We start from the raw sequence: 19,974 nt of genomic DNA, 5'->3' as shown, positions 1-19,974 counted from the left end.
TCTGTCATTAAACATGTTATTGGATGATGAGGAGTGCGGTTTGCTTGCATTGGCGCGCTCTCGCCTGTTGTGGATCAGGCGCAGTAACATCTCTCATCAGTCGCCGACTCTGATCCCCTTGTGGCCTTCAATAAATAAAACAAAAAACCTCCATTATTGTTAATTACCGGCCTCTGATTTCCCTTCTCCCCCTCCCTATACATTGATGAATGTGAAATACAGGGAGGAAGACAATCCCTTCAAAATGCAGAATACACAGGATCATGCTCACCCTATGTGGGGGGCTGAATTCTATGTACTCTGTGGGAAAATACAGCAATGCCCCCCAGAGGTCAGAATGGGAACATATGCTTTTCTAGTGTGTGGGGTCGACATTATCATTGTATGGAGGCACAGGGGCAATTATTGTATGAAGACACACATGAGGCATTATTTCTATATGGAGGTCCAGGGGCATTATTGCTGTATGGGGCACTGTGGGCCATTACATGGGGCACAGGGGGCATTATTGCTAAATGGGTGTACCAGTGGAGCATTATTTGTGAATGGGATCACAGTGGGGGCATTATTAATGAGTGGAGTAGCACTGTTGGGCATCATACCCAGTCGTATTTGAGAGAAGTCATCATGGCCATCTGAGCTGGATGAAGAATAAAAGGAAAAGAGAACGACTCCGATCAGAGAAGACGTTGCCTGTGAGTCACTAGATATAACTGTGCCATAATCTCTTAGTGCTTGTATCTACCTCTATATGGTCCTGTATGTAATCACTTCTACAGGGTATATATATCCTGTATAGTACTGGTTTCTAACGCTATATGGTTGCTGTATGGGGTCAATATTGGTCACATTGTTCTTTGCAACTGATACTGTATATGTGGTCAGGGTGTGAAGAAAGTATTTGTATTGGGCTGTTAGTAAAAGGTCTGTATTATGCAAACATATGCTATATATTATCATTATTTTGGGGTGGAAGCATTTAGGACATGCCTTGAGGCAGAGGGGAACTAGAACGCTGGTGACGGGTAGGAACCATAATCGTGGGCATCTGAGAATAGCAGATGTATGTTTAAATCTGATTGGCTATGGCAGCCGTGTCCCATAGGGACTGTTAAAAAATCCAGAGCAGTGCTAGCATCAGGGCAGGTAAAAGTATGCATACTGCTACACAGGGGCGGACTGAGCGGCCGGTCAATTCGGACGTAGTCCGAGGGCCCGGCTTGGTGAAGGGCCTGTTGCAGCTGCTGAGGATCCAAGACACTTGTCCCGGATCCCCAGTCAGACAAGGCTACTTTCCCTGATGTTACTTTCTATGTAAATATCTCTGCTGATGAAGAGGACCTGATTGTTGGCTCCGCCCCCAGCACAGGAAGAGGATGGGGGCCGAGAGCCAACAGGTCCCATTACCAGAGCAATTTTTTGAAAAATTGTGGAAAAAATGGCACAGTTTTACCGCGATTTAAAAAAAAATTGTTCTGGTAAAGGGACCTGTGGACACTGGAGGAGGGAAAGTGACCCCACTGGGCCCACAACATGTGGACACACTGCTTGTTTATTTAACATTAACCCCTTAAGGCAGTGTTTCCCAACCAGGGTGCCTCCAGCTGTTACAAAACTACAACTTCCAGCATGCCCAGACAGCCTTTATGCTGGGAGTTGTAGTTTTGCAACAGCTGGAGGCACCCTGGTTTGAAAACACTGCCTTAAAGGGTACATTCACATGTACAGGATCTGCATATTTTTGCTGCATATTTTGTGCAGCTGATTTTGCAACCCATTAGCTTCAATGGGTAGCAATATCAGCTGCACAAAATATGCAGCAAAAATATGCAGCAGATCCTGTACGTGGGAATGACCCTAAGGACGCAAGGCGTACATGTACACCCTGTGTCTGCTCCCACTGTGTTGTATAAATCATTAGTTGGAACCCTCACCAATCAGGCTGATGTTGAACATTAACCCTTTAGATGCCGCAATCAAAGTTGATGGCAGTGTCTAAAAGTGTGAAAACACATGTGCTAGAGAGGGAAGCTGATCGGGACCACCGCGGCAAAATCGCAGAGTCCCAATCAGCTGAGGAAGGTTGTAGAATATAGGCAGTCTGTATAAATATGCGCCAATAACACTGATCAATGCTGTGCTGTAGTAAAGCATTGTTCAGTGTTTGCAAACAAAATCGAGTTTTGGTCACTTCATATACCTTCATATATAAAAAAAATATATCAAAAAGTCCAATCTAAACAAAATCATAGCTCAGCTAACGAGCTCTCACAGTTTGATAAATCTGGGCCAATGTGTCATCTTTGTGTAGTAACAAACCCCTCCAAAATTTGCAGGCTGCGCTGTTTTTAACCCCTTAAGGGCTCAGCGTTTTTCCGTTTTTGCATTTTCATTTTTTCCTCATCACCTTCTAAAAATCATAACGCTTTCAATTTTGCACCTAAAAATCCATATGATGGCTTAATTTTTGTGCAACCAATTCTACTTTGCAGTGACATTAGTCATTTTACCAAAAAATCCACGGTGAAACGGAAAAAAAATCATTGTGCGACAAAATTGAAGAAAAAAAATTCATTTTGTAACTTTTGGGGGCTTCCGTTTCTACGCAGTGCATTTTTCGGTAGAAAATAACACCTTATCTTTATTCTGTAGGTCCATACGGTTAAAATGATACCCTACTTATATAGGTTGGAAATTGTCGTACTTCGGAAAAAATCATAACTACATGCAGGAAAATGTATATGTTAAAAATTCTCATCTTCTAACCCCTATAACTTTTTTATTTTTCCGCGTACGGGCCGGTATGAGGACTCATTTTTTGCGCCGTGTTCTGAAGTTTTTATCGGTACCATTTTTGTATTGATGGGACTTTTTGATCACTTTTTATAAATTTTTGCATGATATAAAAAGTGACCAAAAATACACTATTTTGGACTTTGGAATTTTTTTGCGCGCACGCCATTGACTGTGCGATTTAATTAACGATATATTTTTATAGTTTGGACATTTTCGCACGCGGCAATATCACATATGTTTATTTTTATTTACAGTTTTTTTTTTATGGGAAAAGGGGGGTGATTCAAACTTTTATTAGGGAAGGGGTTAAATGACCTTTGTTAACTTTTTTTTTTTTTTCACTTTTTTTTTTTGCAGTGCTATAGCTCCCATAGGGAACTATAACACTGCACACACTCATCTCCTATGCTTATCCCTGCAAAGCCATAGCTTTGCACGGATCAGTCAGATAGGGGCTCGATTGCTCAAGCCTGTAGCTCAGGCTTCGAGCAATCAATCGACGATCGGACGCCGCCTGCGTCCCAGCTGATCAGAACATCGCGATTTTATCGCGATGTCCCGATCAGCCCGACTGAGCTGCCGGGAAGCGTTTACTTTCGTTTTCAGACGCGGCGGTCAACTTTGATCGCCGCGTCTGAAGGGTTAACAGCGCGCGGCACAACAATCGATGCCGCGCACTGTTAGCCCAGGGTCCCGGCTATGATTAGCAGCCGGGACCGACCCAAAGCGTACTATCGGATCCCACAAAAAACTGTTATATGTTACTCAGTACCTCATCCTGATCATGTACATGTAATTATGTCTCTGTCACTGATATTTCACAAAAAAATTGCATATTACAGCTGCTCAATGTATTTTCCTTCTTGTCAAAGGTAAGGGGCGTGTCCTTCTTATGCCTGCATTGTGATTACTCATCCCCCTCCCTCACTCTGCTGACTCACTACTCTGGAGAGCGAGCCTGGCAGCCCTGTTCTGTAACCCTTCCCTCTCCTGTTTTATGCTGTAAACACATACACACACCACACAATAATTATTGGAGATTGCCTGACATTTCCATCTCGGTATGTGGTACTACCATAACTCCCGGGCAGCAGGCTCGCTGTCTTGGAGTTATACTTGACTCTGATCTGTCTTTCACTCCCCATATTCAGTCCCTTTCACGTTCTTGTCACCTGCATCTCAAAAACATTTCCAGAATCCGCCCGTTTCTCACTACTGAAACTGCTAAAACTCTCATTATTGCTTTGATTCACTCCCGCCTCGACTACTGTAACTCTTTACTAATAGGCCTTCCTTTCTCCAAACTCTCTCCTCTTCAGTCCATCCTTAATGCCGCAGCCAGACTCATCTTCCTCTCCAGCCGGTACACCGACGCCTCCTCCCTGTGCCAGTCACTACACTGGTTACCAATTCAGTCCAGAATACAGTACAAAATCCTCAGTCTCACACACAAAGCTCTCCACAATGCTGCTCCTCCCTACATCTCCTCTCTCACCTCTGTCTACCATCCTACACGTTCTCTCCGATCTGCTAATGATCTCACACTAACATCTTCTATAATCCGAACTTCTCACTCCCGTCTCCAAGACTTCACTCGTGCTGCACCGGTTCTCTGGAATGCTATACCTCAATCCCTCAGACTCAACAGCAACATCCATAGTTTCAAATGTGGCCTGAAAACACATCTCTTCAGACAGGCCTATAACATTCTCTAATTGGCCTCAACATTAGTGTTGAGCGGCATAGGCCATATTCGAATTCGCGAATATTCGCGAATATATGGATGAATATTCGTCATATATTCGCGAATATTCGCATATTCGTTATATCCTCGTTTTATTTTCGCGTATGCGAAAATACACGCATACGAAAATTAGCAAATATAAAAATTCGCATATGCGAAAATTAGCATATTCTAATTTTCGCATATGCGAATTTTCGCACGCCAGTCTCACACAGTAGTATTACAGCCTTCTTTACACCACACAAGCTGGAAGCAGAGAGGGGTGATCACTGTGATGTGTACTGTGAAAAAAAAAAAAAAAAAAAAACGAATATTCGTAATTACGAATATATAGCGCTATATTCGCGGAATTCGCGAATATGCGATATTCGCGAATAATATTCGAATTGCGAATATTCGCGAGCAACACTACTCAACATATCCTCAACATATCCCCACACCTCTTGTTTGAATAGTTATTGTGTAATATTATGTCTGATACTTGTCCTTGTTTGTACCCCATAATTGTAAGCGCTGCAGAATCTGTAGGCGCTATATAAATAAAATTATTATTATTATTGCCTGTACTCTACCACCAAAGACAATAGGGTGAGTGCATAACTTATATCTTCCTATGTCATTCATGTGTTTCATCCTTAGCCAGTCCTGTAATGCATGGACTTGTAGTTTTGGATTAGTTGAAGATACACTGTTTGGATAACTCTTTTTACAGAAGTGTTGCCTTCAGCTGTGTGCCTCCAGCTTTTGCAAAACTACTACTCCCAGCATACCCAGACATTCTGTGACTGTCCAGGCATGCTTGGATTTGTAGTTTTGCGACAGCTGGAGGCACATGATTGGTAAAACTGTGTTACAGTAGTGCTGCTGCAGGCTGTGTTCCTCCTGCAGCCTTGTCAATCAGCCGTCTCCCTTGGACACACTCATGGTGCTGCGGGACGCATCAGTGTCCCAGGAGATATGGGGACCCCTAGTGGTGGGATTTTCAAAGGCAGTTTTCTTTAATAAAATTTGGAAATGTTTTATATAAGTATATTAGAAAAACTATTGTTTTGCAAAGATGTTCAACATATAAAATGTTTTTTATTTTTTTTATTTGACAGTGCCCATTTAAATGAACTAAAGCCCTGAGATGCCCTGGCCCTTATGTGCTGCAGCAGGATGAACAGGAAGACCAGAACTATAAAGAATCCGAACTCCGTCAATAGGAGAATGTTCCACTAAATGTCCCCGAGCAGCTGGGATATAAATCCGTGTAACCCCAAGGTCGAGTATTAGAGCCAGAATTCCAGCTGTTACCATCTCCCGCTTATACACGGATCTTTATTGACTGTACTGATCCTTTACAAAGACAGGTAACCCCAGAGGATTCAGCCCGGCTGTGCAGGTTGTCTTAAGCAAAGCTCTGAGTAAATGATGTCTCACACAGAGATCTCCAAGGACCCAGGGGAGGAACGGCCTAGATCATGAGCAGCCAGTACACAAAGACCTGCATAATGTGATAACCACTCTTAAAAAACTTTTTTTTTTCCTTTCTCAAAGGACCAAGAGATGAATTTTACTCCATGAAATACACGCAGGGCAGTGTGCGGATTCTCTAATCATTACAAATTGCTCCATAGTTTTGGGCAGAGCGAGAAATCTTTCCTGCTGTCAATGCTAATTCTGCCTATAGGAAACCCAGGCAGAGGGAAGTCGCCCTCTACTGGACACGTGCAGCTTCTGGGCCGATCACAAGAATGCTAGGATCTCAGTCATGATGTGCAGATCTTGGGCAAATCATAGGTTATGTCCGAGAGTCGATTTTGGTGAAAATAGTCAACAAACTGCTAAATACAATAGACTGCGGATTAGGAAAAAGCAGGTGGAACGATTCATCTCAAAGAAATCTGTATTTATTTCTGTATCACCCCATCATCCCTGCGCCATGGGCTACCAATCTAATCTCCTCATTACACACAATGGCCCTGATTTACTATTATATTATTAGTGTGGGATGTTGTGTCAGATTTGCAGGATCCCACTCTACACACCCATTTTCCGACTGGCCATGGCCCTTTTTCGGGTTTGCCGGATTTTGGCACACAACCAGACAAGAGCAAGTCGGATTTCCAATAGTAAATCAGGGCCAATGTATCCCTTCATCGCTGACCTCAGGAGCTCACAATCTAATCAAACTCTGTCACACAATGTATCATGCCTATTATTCCAGAGGAACTTGTAATCTAATCTTCCTATGTTTCGCAATGTATCACTCCCATCATGCCTGTCATTAGGAGCCCACAATCTAATTTCTCTCTCAGGTATAACTACTAGTAATCCATATGGGTTTGGAGAGGAATCTCATGTGTACAAATGGTGAACATACAAACTATGTAGATGTGGCTCCTGGTCCAGTCTGAACCAGGACCAGATGCCCAGGTGCCTCCAGTTGTTACAAAACTACAACTCCCAGTATGCCCAGACAGCCGCTGGAGGCACCCTGGTTGGGAAACACTGGTATAGCAGGTACAGACTTGACACTTGGATACATTTGTTGTGTTTTTGTAGAGCCTACCACATACATTGTATGGGGGAAAAAATTGTGAATATTAAATATAGTGTAAACTGTAGTGTGTCATCGAAAGATTAGATTGTGAGCTCTGTGGTTAGAAATAATGAGAGAGATACACTGTGTGATAGGGAAATTTAATAGTGAGCTCTTGGGGTCAAGGGTCATTGGAAGTAAACATTATATGAAAGGGAGGTTAGATTGTGAGCTCCTGGAGTCATGGATACTGGGAGTGATACATAGTGTGATGAGGGCAGATGTTGTTGTGATGTCCCAGTACAGGACATGGTCCTGTACTACCCTTAGGCCCTGTCAGGTTGAGTCCCTCAGTGACTTTGGGGCTCCTTCGCAAGGTGTCCCCTGTTGGTTTTATAAAGATGTGTATATCACTTTAATGCCTTGACAGGATCCCTATGTATAGGTAGTATATAGGACATGTGGGAGGTCTCAAGGACCTGTGTAAGTCTGTCACATGTTATGTTATGCAGTCACATGATTTGTTGTCACGTTCTCCCAGAGAGCACCAGCTTAACCTATGACCTGCAGCTTGACCAATGGGCTTTAGTCCAGCCCCCCACTATATAAAGGGGTTGCCATTACAGTTCACTCTCTTATACCATCAGTCTTTGCTGAGACAGCAACCACCAGAGATCTAAGTGCAAGTGATCAGCATCTGGAAAAGCCGCAAAAGCTTCAGTCTCTCCAGTAAGTCTCAAGTCTATGTCTGCTGTCACTGAAACTAGTCGAGTCAAGTCTAATTCCAAGTCAAGTTAACTACAAGTATATTGGTCCAGCAAACTGCGAGGTCCTCTGGGTCCTGGCCACCTCTCTGGGAATTCTGTCCTTAGCTGTGAAGATAATTCCACCTGTCTTCTACTCAGTAAAGCCTCCGTTTGACCATAACTGGTTGTGGACTCTCATTCCACTTCTAGAAATTGGGATAGTAGAGAATCTGGGCGTGTGGTGTTCCAGAAACCACACTGGCGTCACGAACACTAGGGGTTAATACCATCCAGCCCCTGGGGTTAATACCATCTGATCCCACCACTCACACCGCTACACCCGTGGTCCAGCCATTTCACCCGGTGGTCCACCCCAATCTTTACCCTCAGGGCAGATGTTATAAACCCTTGATATTCGTGACGCCAGGTCATGGTTATCCTTTACACCACCCGAGGTATGACCGCTGGTTCCTGGGCCAGGCGTGGGGCAAAAAATCACTCCGATGCAAGGTTAGGGAACAACGGCAGCTTTACTGAGGCAGACAGATGGTATAGTATTTACAGCTCAGTTAGGCCCAAGGAGATGACGTGTGACTTTAGGAGACTTGCAGGCTTGCTGGGACTTGAAATCAATTATGCAGTCCTTTAGACTTGACAGACTTGACTATTCTGACTAGACTTCTCCCCTGTGGTTGCTTAGTAGGCTTTAACTTTAACTTTCACCTGAAGGGGGTTCAGTGATGATTGAAGCATGGCTGCGTGGTTAGGCCTTGGTCTCCCTTAGGACACCAGACACTCTCAGGTCTTGACTGTACTGTAGCTCAGCAAGGTCTAAACTGAAACTAAACTAGCTCCTCCCAAAGATATAAGAGAGCTATTTGGAGGACTCCCATAGGTCACCTGGTCACTGACACCTTCCCTGGTTACATATGACTTAGTAACAACATTTAAAGGCACATTAGCATGAGTTTAATACGTTAACTCTTTATTTCACAGAAGGAATGATGAGAGTCCTGAGGAGTGTGGAGGCCAGGGGACTGGGACTGAGTCCACCTGATAGGACCAACAGTGTACAGATGGGCCACTTCTGTACTGGGCTACCACAGTAGATCATAAGCTCTCGTAGCTGTAGCACTGTCGTGTATGAAGATGTGCTGTTAATACACCAGCACCATGTAATTTAGAAGGACAATCGATACATCGTCTCCTATAATAATACACTGCTCAAAAATAAAGGGAACACTAAGATAACACATCCTAGACCTGAATGAATGAACTAATCGTATGAAATACTTTCGTCTTTACATAGTTGAATGTGCTGACAACAAAATCACACACAAATTATCAATAGAAATCAAATTCATCAACCCATGGAGGCCTGGATATGGAGCCACACTCAAAGTCAAAGTGGAAAACCACACTACAGGCTGATCCAACTTTGATGTAATCTCCTTAAAACAAGTCAAAATGAGGCTCAGTAGTGTTTGTAGCCTCCACGTGCCTGTATGACCTCCCTGCAATGCCTGGGCATGCTCCTGATGAGGTGGACAGTCTGTGTTGCAACGTGGCGTTGGTGGATGGGGCGAGACATGATTTCCCAGATGGGCTCAATCGGATTCAGGTCTGGGGAACGGGCGGGCCAGTCCATAGCATCAATGCCTTCCTCTTACAGGAACTGCTGACACACTCCAGCCATATGAGGTCTAGCATTGTCTTCCATTAGGAGGAACACAGGGCCAACCGCACCAGCATATGGTCTCACAAGGAATCTGAGGATCTCATCTCAATACCTAATGGCAGTCAGGCTACCTCTGGCAACACATGGAGGGCTGTGCGGCCCCCCCCCAAAGAAATGCCACCCCACACCATTACTGACCCAACGCCAAACCGGTCATGCTGGAGGATGTTGCAGGCAGCAGAATGTTCTCCACAGTGTCTCAAGACTCTGTCACATGCTCAGTGGGAACCTGCATTCATCTGTGAAGAGCACGGCACCAGTGGCAAATTTGCCAATCTTGGTGTTCTCTGGCAAATGCCAAATGTCCTGCACGTTGTTGGGCCCTCAAACCACCCTCATGGAGTCTGTTTCTGACCATTTGAGTGGACACATGCACATTTGTGGCCTGCTGGAGGTCATTTTGAAGGGCTCTGGCAGTTCTCCTCCTGCTCCTCCTTGCACAAAGATGGAGTTAGCGGTCCTGCTGCTGGGTTGTTGCCCTCCTACGGCCTCCTCCACGTCTCCTGATGTACTGGCCTGTCTCCTGGTAGCGCCTCCATACTCTGGACACTACGCTGACAGACACAGCAAACCTTCTTGCCAAAGCTCGCATTGATGTGCCATCCTGGATGAGCTGCACTACCTGAGCCACTTTTGTGGGTTGTAGACTCCGTCTCATGCTACCACTAGAGTGAAAGCACCGCCAGCATTCAAAAGTGACACAAACATCAGCCAGGAAGCATAGGAACTGAGAAGTGGTCTGTGGTCACCACACCACCTGCAGAACCACTCCTTTATTGGGGGTGTCTTGCTAATTGCCTATAAATTTCTACCTGTTGTCTGTTCCATTTGCACAACAGCATGTGAAATTGATTGTCAATCAGTTTTGCTTCCTGAGAGGACAGTGTGATTTCACAGAAGTGTGACTGACTTGGAGTTACATTGTGTTGTGTAAGTGTTCCCTTTATTTTTTTTGAGCAGTGTAGATAGTTACACATTTTACACGTGGGTCCTGTACGTCACTTAAATGACCCCCAACCCCCAGAATCCTACACAGCCTCTACTCTCCCGGGGGGGCCATAGAGTGGCTCATTTTTCGTCCGCAGTAATACTTTAATGTGCGCTGCAGATGCAAAGACATCACTGCAGGAATTGTCATGGTGACAAAGCCGGGAAATCTCGCAGTAATGAGGATCCTTGTTTTGTCATGTGTGACGGTATGAAAGTAAAGTGGGTGCTGAAAAAGGGAGCGGCGCAAGATGACCGCACTGCATCACCATTTAACCCTTCCTGTGTCCAAGCAATTCCTCACCTGCAGATCACAATACATTACTTCTCACTGAAGAGTTTCTGGGTCAAGATGCAGCTTAAATCTCGGGCCCCTTATACAAATCTGTACACAGAATAAGTGGGTCCCCATTTACTTATGATCTCAACTTTTATGGGATCAATGTATTATAAAGTAAAGTAGCTATCTGCATGTAAATGTTTCTCCCATTTGCATAACTACATTGCTATGCAGCTAATGAGATCCACCATCCCAGGTGCAACTGCAACCAATAGGTGGTACTAGAGAGCTACTTTGCATACTTTTTCCCCCCCATGGAACATTGCCTGGGTTCTAAAGCTTCCTATGCCAGCTGGTGCTCTTCTGAAGAAGAAACAATACCCTTACACCTATGGCCCACACTACTCCTTACTAGTGTTGGGCGTGAATATTCGCAATGCGAATATTTATTGTGAATATCGCATATTCGTGAATATTGTGAATATAGCGCTATATATTCGCAATTACGAATATTCACATTTTTTTTCACAGTACACATTACAGTGATCATCCCTCCCTGCTTCCAGCTTGTGGTCTAAGAAGGCTTCAATACTAGCTACTGTGTCAGATTGGCACACGCGAATATTTGCGAATATTGATCCCTCCCTTCTTTTAGCTTGTGGGCCAATGAGAATGATGCAGATACAGTTGTCAGAGGTTAACAACATCCCTAGCAACCAATAGGAAAGTATCCCACCCCTTCACTATATAAGATTCCTTCTCCAGCAGCAACTTGTAGTTTCTTGTGGTGGTTTTTGTGAGAGGAGCTTGAATACTGTCCGTGTTCTTTCAAGTGCTTTTTTTTAAAAGCAAATTATCCAGCAAATTAGATAGTGTTAGAGTAGGTTAGCTTAGCAGATAATAAATACTAGTGTAGGGTATAGAGTTAGAGCTTTACTTTTTAAAAAGCAAATCATCTAGAGTAGGTTAGTTTATCAGATTTAGTTTTAGTGTAGGGTAGTATAGTGTAGGATTTAGGTGTGTTTTATGGTTTTAGTTTAGTGTCTGTGTAGAAAAAAAAATTATTAGGTTTAGTTTTTAGTTAGTTTTTTCTTCTTTAGTTTGTGTAGTTAGTAGTGTCTGTGTCTCCGTGATTGTCTTTGTCTTTGGTATTTAAAAAAACAAACAAAAAACTAAACAAAAAGAAACGTTTATTAATGTTAGGTTTAAGTGTTAGTCTCTTTGTCAGTGTCTGTGTCTTTTGTTAGGTCAAGTAATTTTTGGCCCAGAGTCCCCATCCCAATAAAGTGTATTCCACCGCTACAATGAGTAGTATTCGTGGCCGTTCAGGCAGCAGGGGTAGGGGAGTTTCCAGGGGCAGCTCCTCTAGAGGGTCAGGCGAAGGTGGCAGGGGCGTTCGTCTCATTAGAGACTTTTTTGGTGGTGGCAGCCACCCCATTTCTTCACCGGATGCCGAGGTAGTAGTGGATCTAGTGGCACAAGCCAGTGCCACGGATTCCTCTGCTCCGGCTCCGAGCAGCAGCAGCACTCTGGTTCCTGTAGCCCCAGCCCCCAAGAGTCTAGCCTTCTCCTGTTTGACAGGGACAGTGAGAGGGACCTCTTGGGGGAGGTCCTGCATCAGGCTGATCTCCATCTCAGTGCTGATGCTCAGGACCTTTTGGAAGGGATGATGGTTTTATCCAACAAACCCCCGCACCTAGTCACACCCAGGCGTCAGCGAGGGGACAGCGGAGCCAGGTCAGGGGCTATACATCTGCTGTTCCCCTGAGTCCACCACAGTTTGGCCCTGGGTCGGACACATCTGGGGGTGAAGAGGAGGGTGACCCAGAATGGGTGCCACCTCCCTTGTCAGTTCACAGCAGCAGTGACGAGGAAGGTAGGCAGCCTAGGGAAACAGTGCGCCAGGTCACCAGGAAGACCAGCTCCACTGGTAATGGCAGCAGGAGGAGGCAGCAGCAGCCAGCTCCACCTGTGCGCACTGAGTCCCAACAGGTGCAAGTCAGCACCACCCCCATCTGACAGGAGGTCAGTGCTGAAGTGACCATTTTGGGCTTACTTCACCCTGGTAGCAGATGATGCTGCTATAGGCATTTGTCAACTGTGCCATGCCAGGGCAAGTAGAGGGAGGTCTTTGGCTCGGCTGGGTACCACTGCCCTTACCCAGCACCTGAGGGTCAACCACTGGCGGGAGCGGGAACAGATGTGGGGTGGTGGTAGCAGCACCACCAGCAGTGTGCAGGGGACAGCAGCTCCTGCCACTGTACTGCAGACACCCCAACCCCTTCCAGTCATGCATTCTCACTTCCCCGCACCCTCTCGTAGAGGTACTGGTACCGGCAGCCAGACCTCTGCCTCCACTGCACCCTTCTCTAGGTCCTCCACTGCCCTCCGGCGCCAGCCGTCGGTTGCCGACGCGTTTGAACGCACGGCGCCCTACCCCCCTGGGGACTGGAGCGTGCGTCCACACAATGGTGCATCTGACAATGGATGGTTGGACCAGCAGACATGGGCAGGGACGAAATCTGAGTTTTACTGCCCATTGGGTTTCCCTCTGAGGTGCCAGAGAGGGATCGGCAGAATCTGAGTTTGTGGTGCCACCCTGGGGTGTCCAAGGGAGAACTGCTGCTCTTCCATCCCCACTGTCTCCACAGCTGCTGAGCCGACCAGCAAGCATCCCCGTAGCTACACAAGTGTGGGGCGCATGTGGTGCCAGGCCGTGCTCCAGCTTGTGAGTCTAGGGGAACGTAGACACACTGGACCTGATGTTCTGGCCGCACTACAGGTTCAGGTCCAGAAGTTGCTGACACCCCGCAGGCTTCAAGCAGGTATGGTTGTCTGTGACAATGGCAGCAACCTACTCACCACCCTCTATGCTGGCAGTCTCACCCAAATGCCCTGCCTGGCACATGTCCTCAGCCTTGTGGTGCAGAAGTTCCTGCGCACATATCCAAGGTTGACAGACATGGTGCAAAGGGTACAGAGGATTGCCAGCCACTTCCGACACTCCCCAACAGCCACCACGTCCAAACTGCAGCGGGACAAGAGCCTGCCCCCTCAAAGGCTGATTGTGGAACTCCATCCTCCACATGGTGGAGAGTTTGTGGGAGCAGCGACGGGCGGAGAGGGAGTACCTGCTTGAAGAAGGGGAGGAAGAGTCTGTGGACGTCCAGGAGTCTGGGCCTGGTCAGGAGGGAGAGCCGGTGTTGGGGGCACCGTTAGTCCGGGGGTGGGGCAGCTCCCACTGGGAGCAGCAGCGATAGCAGCAGGAGGACCAAGAGGTGATGGTCCTGGGCAGTCATGAAGAGTCATAGCGGGCTGTCCTCTTCCCCATGTCTGCCCACATGCTGCAGTGCCTCAGGAGGTACCCCCAGATCATTGCCATTAAGGAGAGGGATGATTATTGGTTGGCCACCCTTTTAGACCTGGAGCAGTTCATGCCAGCCAGCTGGAGGCAGGACCGTAGGCATGAACTGCAGTCCTGTCTCATCAGCCGGTTGGAGCAGGCATCTCCCCGGCCTCCAGTTCTCCCCACCCATCTCACCCAGCAGGTGGCTGGACCCAGCAGCACCAGCCGAGCAGGTGACCTTCTGGGTGAGATGAGGCTGTTCTACCAGCTTGCACAACCCAGTAGAAGCAGCAGTCACCACCAGCAGCTGTCCCACATGGTGGTAGACTACATGAGTCCGTTGGTGCATCCGACAGGATGAGCACAGACAACCCCATGGAGTACTGGGTTGCCAGGCTGGACACCTGATGCAAGCTCGCTCAGTATGCGCTGGAGTTACTGTCCCGCCGCCCCCCCCTCCAGCAGCGCAGCAAGTGGGGTGGTCACAGACTGGCGGACCAGTCTGACCACAGTCCTGGATCGGCAGCGACTTCTTGACTTCTGTCAGTTCAGGGCGCTGAAGGGTCCCTTGTCAATCCCTCTCCTTCGCTCTCCCTCCAATAATACCGTTGTTTTTTAACTATTTATTTTATTTATATTTTTGTATATATCTATGAATTTATTTATTTTTTGTAATCATGTATGAATTTCTTTATTTTTAAATGTTATTATGAAATTATTTCTGTTTTTAATCATTAATGAATTTATTCGTTTATTGATGAATTTATTTATTGCTTAGTTTATTGATTAATGTATTTAAATATATCTGTATATATATATATATATATATATATATATATATATATATGAATTTATTTATCTCTTTATCAATGAGTTTATCGATTTTTCCAATAATTGAACATCTTATTTAATTATTTGGTGAACACACTGCCCGCACCAACACTGTCATACAGTGTAGCGGAGTTTGTAGTCTGTTCAGAAGGCACTATGTGTTCACCAAGACACCCAGACCGCATTGCTGTACGGTTTTCATGAATCTAACGGATCTCGACAGAGATGAATCAGAGCTGCATTAGTTTTCTGGATTATGTTTACCTGCAGTTCTATGTATTGGCAAAAAACATAACAATATCAAAAAAAGAAAGCACACGTTTTAACCAAATAATTTTTTTTATAAACAAGAAAAAAACAAAAAACAAACACGCCTCTAAGGCAACTCTTTAATTTTTAAGGAGGTCTGCAAGCTTCTGTATCCTAATTGGTTGCCTCTCCTCCATCCTCCTTATATCGGCATCCAGAAGGCACTGTTGCTTAAGGATCCTCCTTTGTTGCTCCAGGATCCTCCTTTGCTGCCTTTTTATTTTGGCAATTTCAGCATTTTGGTCCTGCTGAATTCGGGCCATCTCCTTTTCTATTTCTGCTAAAACTGTTAGGATTAAAAAATATATATATGTAAAATTACTTTCAATGAAGATTAAAATGTAATTGTATAGAGTATTTGTAAATAACTGACAATACATAACATTAAAATATACTGAACTAACACTAACTAACCAACTATATAATCTTCATAAATACCTTTAACAAATTAATTGTTATTTATAGAGATGAGCAAATCGAACCGGACAAATCAGAATTTGTTTGGAATTTCCAGAGAAAGATCTTTACTGTGGTGAATCAATTCACCTGAAGCCCACATCATTGCAGGCAGGCAGATAGACAGGGACAGTAGAGAGAGTACACTATATGTTGTTACTGTACTGGCATATATTACACCAAAGCTAATAGGGGCCAGTTAGTGTGAGCACTAAAAGACCTATTCACCTGCTCTTAACGCCTAATTCAGGTGTAAACATCATGTGGTGTATTTTCCTATCCTAAGTGTAATATACGCAGTAAAGACCAAAAAAAAATTAAAAAACTGTGCAGCTCACAGCTACAGAGCTCAGAGGCTAGATCGTATGTTCACCTATACTCCTAGGTGCTATTATAAAGATTAGATAAATAAAACCGAAATCTGAAAAAATGCATGATTGTGGTATGATAATAAAATATATAACATATCTAAAAATATGAGGAAGGGGTCGTGTATTAGTACCCTGAAACGCGTTTAGTTTGTGGACTTTTAAATACGCACTATCGGGAAGATTTATCAAAACCTGTGCACAGGGAAAGTTGCCCAGTTGCCCATAGCAACCAATCAACTCGCTTCTTTCATTTTTAACAAGGCCTCTGCAAAATGAAAGAAGCGATTTGATCGGTTGCTATGGGCAACTGGGCAACTTTTCCTTTGCACTTTTTTTGATAAATCTCCCCCTATTACTGCAAGAAATTTGTAATTTTTTGAAAAACTATTCATCTGTTGCCCGGACAGAACAGCAGCACTTTCAATCAAACAGCCGGCCTTTGATGCCAAAATCTCACCCCACGTGGACCTTCTCCTGGCGTCAGACGCCACTCTGCTGGAGCTCCAGTCTTGTCGATCGGAGCAACAAGTGTCTATTCTCTGCTAACCAAAATGGAGTGCGGCAGAGGTGCAGTGTAGACGGGGTGTTATAATCCATCGTACGGCCCGTCGCAGAACGGTGCCAGCCGTACTCCCGCTGTCAGAGCTGACACTATACAGGACGTCCACAACGTATTTGTTGAGATATTATTATTAATCTCCCCCCTTGATCCAGCATATATATTTTATGCCTATAATATACATTAGAATTGCAGTAATAGTGTGTATCTACAGTTTTTAATTTGTTTATTCTAAGTAAATGTTATTCAACATTTGAAACACGGTCTCCTCATATTTTTATATATTTTATAATCGTACCACAATCATGCACCAATAACTCTGGTGAGGTCTTTGAGTTTTCATTTTTTTTCTTTTATTTATCTAATCTAAGTGTAATATACGCACTTAGGGCTTTTACTTTTTTCCTGTTATTGTTAAAGGCCATAAATACCTCCAGGCTGTGTCATTCAGCCACTATATGATCTCCTCATGCTGCTGGCACATAAAATGTAACTGTTAATGTTCATCTATTTAAAAAACTTAAATTAAAAAAAATATCTTTAATCTTTTCAATTGTGAGGCCCTATGGTCTTGTCAGTCTGCTGCCACCTCAAACCTGAGTGATTCTGCCACTATATGGTGTACTCGTGCTGCTGCCACCTCAAGCCTGAGTGATTCTGCCACTGTATGGTCTCCTACTGCTGCTGCCACCAGGCTGAGTGATTCTGCCACTATATGGTCTCTTACTGCTGCTGCCACCAGGCTGAGTGATTCTGCCACTATATGGTCTCCTACTGCTGCTGCCACCAGGCAGAGGGATTCTGCCACTATATGGTATACTCATGCTGCTCCCACCTCAAGCCTGAGTTATCCTTCCACTATATGGTATACTCATGCTGCTGCCACCTCAAGCCTGAGTGATCCTACCACTATATGGTCTCCTACTGCTGCTGCCACCAGGCTGAGTGATTCTGCCACTATATGGTCTCTTACTGCTGCTGCCACCAGGCTGAGTGATTCTGCCACTATATGGTCTCCTACTGCTGCTGCCACTAGGCAGAGGGATTCTACCACTATATGGTCTACTCATTATGCTGCCACCTCAACCCTGTGTCATTTAGCCACTATATGGCCTACTCATGCTTCTGCCACCTAAAGCCTGTGTCATTCTGCCACTATATGGTCTACTTATGCTGCTGTCAACTCCAGGCTGAGTCATTCAGCCACTATATGGTCTATTCATGATGCTGCCACCTAAAGCCTGTGTCCTTCTGCCACTAAATGGTCTACTCATGCTGCTGCCACCTGAATTCTTTGTCATTCTGCCACTATATGGTCTACTCATGCTGCTGCCACCTAAAGCCTATATCATTCTGCCACTTTATAGTCTACTCGTGCTGCTGTCACCTAAAGCCTATGTCATTATCCCACTATATGGTCTACTCATGCTGCTGTCAACTCCAGGCTAAGTCATTCAGCCACTATATGGTCTACTCATGCTGCTGCCACCTAAAGCCGTTGTCATTCTGCCACTATATGGTCTACTCATTATGCTGCCACCTCAATCCTGTGTCATTCAGCCACTATATGGTCTACTCAAGCTGCTGTCAACTCCAGGCTGAGTCATTCAGCCACTATATGGTCTACTCCTTATTCTGCCACCTCAATCCTGTGTCATTCTGCCACTAAATGGTCTACTCATGCTGCTGCCACCTAAAGCCTATGTCATTCAGCCACTATATGGTCTACTCATGCTGCTGCCACCTAAATCCTGATAAGGATTGAACTGAACTTTTTCTGAATATTTGGCAAATCGGCTGAATGAAATTTTTCAAAACTTTGTTCATCTCTAGACTTATTTAGTTGGTTAGTGTTAGTTCAGTATACTTTAATGTTATTTAGGTGGTTAGTTTGTGATAGCTATGTAGAGTATAATGTGATTTATTTCTGTAATTAATTTTTTTTTGTAGATGGATGAATAAATACATTTTCGATAAACACTGTGCCCTGTACTGATTAATTGTACCTCTGTGCCCCAAAGAATTATTAATGCCACTGTGCACCCAGAATTATTAATGCCATTATGCCACAAGAATTAATGATGATGCTGTGTTCCCATAATCAATTATGCCGCTGTGCCCCTAGAATTAACTATTCCGCTGTGCTCACAGAATATTGCCGCTGTGCCCCCAGAATTAATGATGCCGCTGTGCCCCAGAATTAATATTGCCGCTGTGCCCCCAAAACTAATATTGCCGCTGTGCCCCAGAATTAACTATGCCGCTGTGCCCCCTAAATCAATTATGCTGCTGTGCCCCCAGAATTAATATTGCCACTGTGCCTCCAGAATCAACTATGCCGCTGTGCCCCCAGAATTAATGATGCTGCTGTGCCCCAGAATTAATATTGCCGCTGTGCCCCCAGAATTAATATTGCCACTGTGCCCCAGAATTAACTATGCCGCTGTGCCCCCTGAATTAATGATGCCGCTGTGCCCCCTGAATCAATTATGCTGCTGTGCCCCCAGAATTAATATTGCCGCTGTGCCTCCAGAATCAACTATGCCACTGTGCCCCCTGAATTAATGATGCAGCTGTGCAGTTTTGCAACAGCAGCAGAGTCCTAATTTGGAGACCACTGCCATGAATGTACACATCAGACCAGTCAATAGCCCTGCAGCATGTAATATGGCCAGAGAATACAACTCCCAGCATGCCCAGACAGCCAAGAGCATGTTGGGAGTTGTAGTTTTATAATTTAAAGGGGTACACCACTGGTTAGGTTCGAACGCTGTGCGCGAGCTGTGGGGAGCGGCCACGCCCCCTCGTGACATCAGACCACGCCCCCTCAATACAAGTCTATGGGAGGGGGCTTGGCCTGACGTCACGAGGCGGTGCGGCCGACCCCCACAGTGTGCGCATAGCATTTGGAACGAAATGTTCTGAATGCAGCCAGAAGGCTGGCCAGTGGGGTACCCATTTAAGTCAATTTTGTACATGGCAAAAAACACTTTCAATAAGAAACCACATCAAAACTGAACATAGTGTGAACTGACCTTAACCTACAGTACTTAGGAGTCTCAGAACTGTAGCCAGAGAACAATAGAGGAGAGCATTCCTATCAATATCTATCACTCTGATATTGTCACTGGGAGATACATAAGCTGTCACAATCCCGAGATCCGGCAAAATATGGCTGACGTCTGTGGGGTGCACGCAATCCAGATAAAGGATCAAGTAATACACCTACAAAAGAACCATAGCATGCACTCACTGCTAGAACTGCGTCTACGGGTCCGAGAGTCCGG

The 19,974-nt window shown here is 45.1% G+C and overlaps 1 protein-coding gene across 4 annotated transcripts in view; it reads left to right on the top strand.

Moving 5' to 3' along the window:
- Positions 1-14,764, top strand: part of TSHZ2 (teashirt zinc finger homeobox 2) — a 197,201-nt gene extending 182,437 nt beyond the window's left edge. For 2 of the 4 annotated variants that reach the window (XR_008849355.1, XR_008849356.1), the window contains exon 2: positions 5,641-14,764. The gene's annotated coding sequence lies outside the window, so the exon portion shown is untranslated. The remainder of the gene's footprint in view (positions 1-5,640) is intronic. The other 2 variants (XR_008849358.1, XR_008849357.1) reach the window with 2 other exon arrangements.
- Positions 14,765-19,974: the final 5,210 nt, after the last annotated feature.

This window comes from Hyla sarda, chromosome 12 (assembly GCF_029499605.1).
Source record: "Hyla sarda isolate aHylSar1 chromosome 12, aHylSar1.hap1, whole genome shotgun sequence".
In the NCBI taxonomy this organism is placed as follows: Eukaryota; Metazoa; Chordata; class Amphibia; order Anura; family Hylidae; genus Hyla; species Hyla sarda.
Note: the sequence above shows the minus strand (reverse complement) of the source record. Positions and strands in the feature narration are given on the sequence as shown.